The sequence below is a fragment of the Rhinoraja longicauda genome, chromosome 7 (assembly GCF_053455715.1).
Source record: "Rhinoraja longicauda isolate Sanriku21f chromosome 7, sRhiLon1.1, whole genome shotgun sequence".
NCBI classification, from domain to species: domain Eukaryota; kingdom Metazoa; phylum Chordata; class Chondrichthyes; order Rajiformes; family Arhynchobatidae; genus Rhinoraja; species Rhinoraja longicauda.
The window spans coordinates 42,192,747-42,201,196 of NC_135959.1; the positions used below are offsets into that span (position 1 = coordinate 42,192,747).

An 8,450-nucleotide genomic window follows, 5' to 3' on the forward strand; every position below is an offset into this window, starting at 1 on the left:
TGAGTAGAGGAGCAAAGAGGTCCTTCTACAGTTGTACCGGGCCCTGGTGAGACCGCACCTGGAGTACTGTGTGCAGTTTTGGTCTCCAAATTTGAGGAAGGATATTCTTGCTATTGAGGGCGTGCAGCGTAGGTTCACTAGGTTAATTCCCGGAATGGCGGGACTGTCGTATGTTGAAAGGCTGGAGCAATTAGGCTTGTATACACTGGAATTTAAAAGGATGAGGGGGGATCTTATTGAAGCATATAAGATAATTAGGGGATTGGACACAGTAGAGGCAGGAAACATGTTCCCAATGTTGGGGGAGTCCAGAACAAGGGGCCACAGTTTAAGAATAAGGGGTAGGCCATTTAGAACGGAGATGAGGAAGAACTTTTTCAGTCAGAGAGTGGTGAAGGTGTGGAATTCTCTGCCTCAGAAGGCAGTGGAGGCCAGTTCGTTGGATGCTTTCAAGAGAGAGCTGGATAGAGCTCTTAAGGATAGCGGAGTGAGGGGGTATAGGGAGAAGGCAGGAACGGGGTACTGATTGAGAGTGATCAGCCATGATCACATTGAATGGCGGTGCTGGCTCGAAGGGCTGAATGGCCTACTCCTGCACCTATTGTCTATTGTCTATTGACATGGGTTATGTCGTATATATATTTATATGTACGATATATATATTTACATGCATTGAATATGCTTCATATATATCGTATGTGTAAATGTATGCATATACATATTTATATCAACGATATATATTTACTTGTATTATATGTTACAAATATATCGTACATATATAGATGTGTGATATATATATTTACGTGCATTATTGTACATGTATATCTATATATAAATATATATTTAGATGCACGATATGTTATATATAGCACGCGTAAATGCATATGATGTTATATTATATATTACATACATGTACGCACATATGATCTAGTATTTGATTATATATAAATAATCACATATTAGTTATATTATCATATGTTATAATAATATTAATTGACCATCGGAGTACGGTCGGGCCGAATGTAGGAGAGGCTGTACAAATGAGGGCAGTGTGTCCGGTGCATTGAAACTCGTTGTGTTGGGTTACAATGTAATGACAAGGCTACTTACTCCAGCATTTTGTGAAATAAAAAGGCTACAGTTAATATATTTCATGAACTAGTGCCTCCAGAGGGCATCATTTCTTGAAGATTGTGGTTTGTGACTTAACCTTACAGCGCTCTCACCAGGCTGTGCTTTGAATCTTTTCGCCTGGGCACAAGGAACTGTAGATGCTGGTTACAAAGGGCTGGAGTAACTCTGCGGGTCAGGCAGCATCTCAGCATCTCTGGAGAACGTTTCGGGACCCTTCTTCAGACTAAATATTCCCTTAGATAGACATTAGTGCTGGAGGAACTCAGCGGGTCAGGCAGGCAGGTGTGGGGCAAGTGGGTACACGACTTTTTGGAGGGCGGAACCCTTTTCAGACCCTTTGTTTCCCCCCACAGATGCTTCCAATTAAATGTCTTTAGTCACAAAATGCTGGAGTAACTCAGCAGGTCAGGCAGCATCTCGGGAGAGAAGGAATGGGTGACATTTCGGGTCGAGACCCTTCTTCAGACTGATGTCAGGGGGGCGGGACAAAGGAAGGATATAGGTGGAGACAGGAAGATAGAGAGAGATCTGGGAAGGAGGAGGGGACGGGAGGGACAGAGGAACTATCTAAAGTTGGAGAAGTCGATGTTCATACCACTGGGCTGCAAACTGCCCAGGCGAAATATGAGGTGCTGTTCCTCTAATTTCTGGTGGGCCTCACTATGGCACTGGAGGAGGCCCATGACAGAAAGGTCAGACTGGGAATGGGAGGGGGAGTTGAAGTGCTCGGCCACCGGGAGATCAGTTTGATTAATATGGACCGAGCGCAGGTGTTCAGCAAAGCGATCGCCGAGCCTGCACTTGGTTTCACCGATGTAAATAAGTTGACATCTAGAGCAGCGGATGCAATAGATGAGGTTGGAGGAGGTGCAGGTGAATCTTTGTCTCACCTGGAAAGACTGTTTGGATCCTTGGATGGAGTTGAGGGGGAGGTAAAGGGACAGGTGTTGCATCTCGTGCGGTTGCAGGGGAAAGTGCCCGGGGTTGGGGTGGTTTGGGTAGGAAGGGACGACTGGACCAGGGAGTTACGGAGGGAACGGTCTCTGCGGAACGCAGAGAGGGGAGGGGATGGGAAGATATGGCCAGTGGTGGGGTCCCGTTGTAGGTGACGGAAATGTTGGTGGATGATTCGTTGGATCCGCTGGCTGGTGGGGTGGAAGGTGAGAACGAGGGGGATTCTGTCCTTGTTGCGCGTGGGGAGAGGGGGAACAAGAGCGGAGCTGCGGGATGTAGGAGACCCTAGTGAAAGCCTCATCTATAATGGAGGAGGGGAAGCCCTGTTTCCTGAAGAACGAGGACATCTCTGAAGCCCTAGTGTGAAACACCTCATCCCGGGCGCAGATGCGGCGTAGACGGAGGAATTGGGAGTAGGGGATAGATGTTTTGCAGGGGACCGGGTGGGAAGAAGTGTAGTCCAGATAGCTGTGCGAGTCGGTGGGTTTATAGTAAATGTCCGTCACTAGTCTGTCTCCTGTGATGGAGATGGTGAGGTCCAGAAACGGGAGGGAGATGTCGGAGATAGTCCTGGTATATTTAAGGGCAGGATGGAAATTGGAGGTGAAGTGTATGAAGTTAGTGAGTTCTGCATGGGTACAAGAGGCAGCACCAATGCAGTCGTCGATGTAGCGGAGGTAGAGTTCGGGGATGGGGCCGGTGTACTCCCGGAACAGGGATTGTTCGACGTACCCGACAAAGAGGCAGGCGTTGCTAGGGCCCATGCGAGTGCCCATAGCTACGCCTCTGGTTTGGAGGAAGTGGGAGGAGTCAAAGGAGAAGTTGTTGAGGGTAAGAACCAGCTCTGCTAGGCGGAGGAGAGTGTTGGTAGATGGGGATTGGCTGGTTCTGCGGTCGAGGAAGAAACGGAGGGCTTCGAGACCATCCTTGTGGGGGATGGAAGTGTAGAGTGACTGGACATCCATGGTAAAAGATGGTAAAGGTCTTTAGTCAGTCCCGTCTCTGGCTCATGCATTTGCTTTTGTCTCTGTGGCGCAATCGGTTAGCGCGTTCGGCTGTTAACCGAAAGGTTGGTGGTTCGAGCCCACCCAGGGACGCTTATCTTTTATTGACATTCGTTTTGGTGATTAAGGATGCTAGAAAGGAACTTATTTATAAATCTTGGAGTAAATTCTGATAAATTTCAGGTAGAAAATCCCAGATATATATCACGCTAAAACTCAGCATCAATCATATTAGTCGTAGATGGGAGATACTTTGTACAGCGTCGTTTCCGTAGTGTAGTGGTTATCACGTTCGCCTAACACGCGAAAGGTCCCCGGTTCGAAACCGGGCGGAAACAGGTTTTTAACTTTTTTAAACTTTTTTATATTTAATTTTTAATAGTTGTATTTTTAACTTAATTTAAAAAGATGATCTCTTCATTTTTAATATTATTTTTGGAGCAGATATTTGCTTTATAATTGTACATATGCCAGGAAAAACTTTCTCATCTTATTAAAATACATCCCAAGGTAGCTTAATGAAACTGAAAGTTATCATTAAGTACTCTCTGGTACATACAATTTCTCCCCCAACACCAATCATGCTCCCATCACCAATTCCCTCATTTCCCTTTTATATCCCCTCATTCACCTCCTCCCTGTCCCCTCCCACCCACATCCTTCCCTCTGGCTTTTCATTTCACTGCTCTTTTTGCCTCATCTGACACCCGTTTCCTTTTCACCTCCGGCCTGTCGCAAGCCAATTAATCACCCATTCATTCCCTCAACAGAAGCTGAGTTCTTCCAACACTCTGTGTTTTGCTCATGATCCCAGCATCTGCAGTTCCTTGTATCATACAAGAGCCAATCCCTCCTCACCTGTAGCCACCAATTACTTGCCAGGGTTTTTCCTACCCCCTCCTCTTTTCCAGTTTTCTCCCCGCAAAGGATCAGTCTGAAGGATACCAACAGATAAAATATTATCTGACCATTCCCTCCACAGATGCTGCCTGATCCACTAAGTTCCTCCTGCACGTTGTCGTTTGTTCAAGATTCCTACATCTGCAGTTCTTTGTATCATTATTCCCCAGTCTGGATTGCTGGAAACAAAGTTTTGGAAATAAAGGCTGCCGAAGAAACACATTTTCAGACCTAGGAAACAAAAATTTAATGTGCAATTTAAATTCTGTATTAGATATTAGACTGCATATGCAGGAAATCTGGAATAAAATCAGAGAACGCAGGAAATGCTCAGTCTGTTGCTGTGGAAAGAGGATCTGAATCTCATTTGCTCTCCCTAACTCGCTTATTTTTCACTTACCTTATTATTTGTTAATAGTTACTAATATTATGAGCTGATATACATAAAACATTTCAATATGAATGAAGTTTGCAAATGACATGAAGATTGGTTGATGTTTACAGCGAGGAGGGTAATCTTAGGCTGCGGGCTGTTTTTGATCAATTGGACATACAAGATGTAATTAATCCTGATAGGTGTGAGCACTTTGATAAGACTAATAAGTTTAGGACATAAACAGTGATGGTGGGTCCCTTGGGTGTGTTGATGAACAGAAGGACCTTGATGTACAGGGATCCCTAATGGCAGAAGCACAGGTAGATAATGTGGGGAACAAGGTACATGAGATACATAGAAACAAGCAACTGTGGACGCAGGTTTACGAAAAAGATTTGCTGGAGTAACTCAACGGGTCAGGTAATATCTCAGGAAAGCATAAATAGGTGACATTTTGGGCCAGGACTGAAGGGTCTTAATCTAAAACGTCACATATTCATGTTCTCCAGAGATACTTCCTGACCCATTGAGTTACTACAGCACTTATGTCTGTTTTTTTAATGGGATATTTGCCTTCATTAGCCAGGACATAGAATAAGAGCAGGGAAAGTATGGTGACATTTCATAAAACATTACTTCAGTCACTGCTGGACTTTTCCTTTTCTTTTTTTTCACTTTTAATTTCAAGTTTTTGTGTACCTTGCGACTGTGGGCAGACCAATTTTCCTCCAGGGATGAATAAAGTTTATCGTATCGTATGCGTACAGTTCAAGTCATCACACATAGGGTAGGGGAGTTTAAAATTAGGGAGAGTATGTTTTAAGGGGAGGCGGGAAGATTTAAAGGGGATCCGAGGGGAAAGTTTTTCCAGAGGCTGTGGAGGGTATGTGGAACTAATTTGCTAGAAGAGGTGGTAGAGGCACGCACAATTAAAACATTATAAAACATTTGGACTGGTATAGAGGGACTTGGGCCAGCATAATCCCTCTTCTCCCTTCTCCATCAGGCAAGAGGTACAGAAGTGTGAAAACACACACCTCCAGATTTAGGGAGTTTCTTCCCAGCTGTTATCAGGCAACTGAATGGTCCTCTCACCAACCAGAGTGGTCCTGATCTACTATCTACCTCATTGTAGACCCTGGACTTTATCTTGCACTGAACATTATTCCCTTTATGCTGTATCTGTACTGTCAATGGCTTGATTGTGAACATGTAGTCTGTCCGCTGACTGGATAATACACAAGCAAAAAAAGCTTTTCACTGTACCTCAGAACACATGACAATAATAAACTAAACAAAATTTGAGCAAATGGGATTAGTTTAGAGAGGCAACTTAGTCAGTTTGGACAAGTTAATCTGACAGGCCTGTTTCCATCCTGTCTAACTCTACAAGTGCAAAATCATTGCGTGTTGTGCATGTATGTTTGCAGAAAGGTTGTATCTTCTTAAATTGGTTTCCATCGATTAATCTCAGATCGCAGTAGTGACACATGCATGTGGAATTGATTGAGCTTTTTGGCTAGATGAAGGTGCATTATTCAATCTGTTGTCTTTTTAGACTATAACAGTAGACAATAGGTGCAGGATTAGGCTATTCAGCCCTTCGAGCCAGCACCACCATTCAATGTGATCATGGCTGATCATTCTCAATCAGTACCCCGTTCCTGCCTTCTCCCCATACCCCCTGACTCCGCTATCCTTAAGTCCTCTATCATGCTCTCTCTTGAATGCATTCAGAGAATTGGCCTCCACTGCCTTCTGAGGCAGAGAATTCCAGACTCACAACTCTCTGACTGAAAAAGTTTTTCCTCACCTCCGTTCTAAATGGCCTACCCCTTATTCTTAAACTGTGGCCCCTGGTTCTGGACTCCCCCAACATTGGGAACATGTTTCCTGCCTCTAACGTGTCCAACCCCTTAATAATCTTATATGTTTCGATAAGATCCTCTCTCATCCTTCTAAATTCCAGTGTATACAAGCCTAGTCGCTCCAGTCTTTGAACATATGACAGTCCCGCCATTCCGGGAATTAACCTAGTAAACCTATGCTGCACGCCCTCAATAGCAAGAATATCCTTCCTCAAATTTGGAGACCAATACTGCACACAGTACTCCAGGTGCGGGCTCACTAGGGCCCTGTACAACTGCAGGACATCTTTGCTCCTATACTCAACTCCTCTTGTTATGAAGGCCAACATTCTATTGGCTTTCTTCACTGCCTGCTGTACCTGCCTGCTTCCTTTCAGTGACTGATGCACCAGGACACCCAGATCTCGTTGTACGTCCCCTTTTCCCAACGTGACACCATTCAGATAATAATCTGCCTTCCTATTCTTACCACCAAAATGGATAACCTCACTTATCCACATTAAACTGCATCTGCCATGCATCCGCCCACTCACACAACCTGTCCAAGTCACCCTGCAACCTCATAGCATCTTCCTCACAGTTCACACTACCACCCAGCTTTGTATCATCTGCAAATTTGCTAATGATACTTTTAATCCCTTCATCCAAGTCATTAATGTATGTTGTGAATAGCTGTGGTCCCAGCACCGAGCCTTGCGGTACCCCACTAGTCACTGCCTGCCTTTCTGAAAGGGACCCATTTATCTCCACTCTTTGCTTTCTGTCTGCCAACCAATTTTCCATCCATGTCAGTACCCTACCCCCAATACCATGTGTTCTAATTTTGCCCACTAAACTCCTATGTGGGACCTTGTCGAAGGCTTTCTGAAAGTCGAGGTACACCACATCCACCGGCTCTCCCCTGTCAATTTTCCTAGTTACATCCTCAAAAAATTCCAGAAGATTAGTCAAGCATGATTTCCCCTTCGTAAATCCATGCTGACTCGGAACGATCCTGTTACTGCTATCCAAATACTCCGCAATTTCGTCTTTTATAATTGACTCCAGCATCTTCCCCACCATTGATGTCAGACTAACTGGTCTATAATTTCCCGTTTTCTCTCTCCCTCCTTTCTTAAAAAGTGGGAGAACATTAGCTACCCTCCAATCCACAGGAACTGATTATGAATCTATAGAACATTGGAAAATGATCACCAATGCAGCCACAATTTCTAGAGCCACCTCCTTAGGTACCCTGGGATGCAGACCATCAGGCCCTGGGGATTTATCAGCCTTCAGTCCCATCAGTCTACCCAACACCATTTCCTGCCTAATGTGAATTTCCTTCAGTTCCTCCGCCAACCTAGGATCTCTGGCCACTAGAACATCTGGGAGATTGTTTGTATTTCCCTTAGTGAAGACAGATCCAAAGTACCGGTTCAACTCGTCTGCCATTTCCTTGTTCTCCATAATAAATTCCCCTGCTTCTGTCTTCATGGGACCCACATTTGCCGTGTCTATTTTTTTCCTCTTCACATACCTAAAATAGCTTTTACTATCCTCCTTTATATTATTGGCTAGCTTACCCTCATACCTCATCTTTTCTCCCCGTATTGCCTTTTTAGTTATCTTCTGTTGCTCTTTAAAAGAGTCCCAATCCTCTGGCTTCCCACTCTTCTTTGCTATGTTATACTTCTCTTTTATTTTTATGCTGTCCTTGACTTCCCTTGTCAGCCACGGGTGCCTCTTACTCCCCTTAGAATCTTTCCTCCTCTTTGGGATAAATTGATCCTGCAACTTCTGCATTATTCCCAGGAATACCTGCCATTGCTGTTCCACCGTTTTCCCTGCTAGGGCCTCCTTCCAGTCAAATCTGGCCAGCTCCTGCCTCTGTAATCCTCTTTGCTATGCTGTAATACTGACACTTCCGATTTTCCCTTCTCCCTCTCAATTTGTAGAGTAAAACTTATCATATTATGTTGATGTGCCAATGTTCATGATTTTATGCACAGGTCTTTAATATTCAATATCCTTGAGCATAAAGTTCCACAAGTCAGCCCCATATGAAGAGATAAATTGTGTTACCTTTGGTTCTTTCCCCATTATTTCTTCGATACTGCTCCACGTTGAGTTTTCCAACTTTATGAAGTGCATGGCTTCCAAGAAACATTATTGGCAGGCCAATTATTAGATTAATGTTTGATTGGATATATTTCATTTTAAGTTAAATCAATT

General features: G+C 44.2%; 2 non-coding genes across 2 annotated transcripts; both read left to right on the top strand.

The window, feature by feature from the left end:
• Positions 1-3,111: 3,111 nt before the first annotated feature.
• Positions 3,112-3,185, top strand: trnan-guu (transfer RNA asparagine (anticodon GUU)). The gene has a single exon. It is a non-coding gene; the product is annotated as a tRNA-Asn (tRNA).
• A 172-nt stretch (positions 3,186-3,357) lies between these two features.
• On the top strand, positions 3,358-3,430 carry trnav-aac (transfer RNA valine (anticodon AAC)). The gene has a single exon. It is a non-coding gene; the product is annotated as a tRNA-Val (tRNA).
• Positions 3,431-8,450: the final 5,020 nt, after the last annotated feature.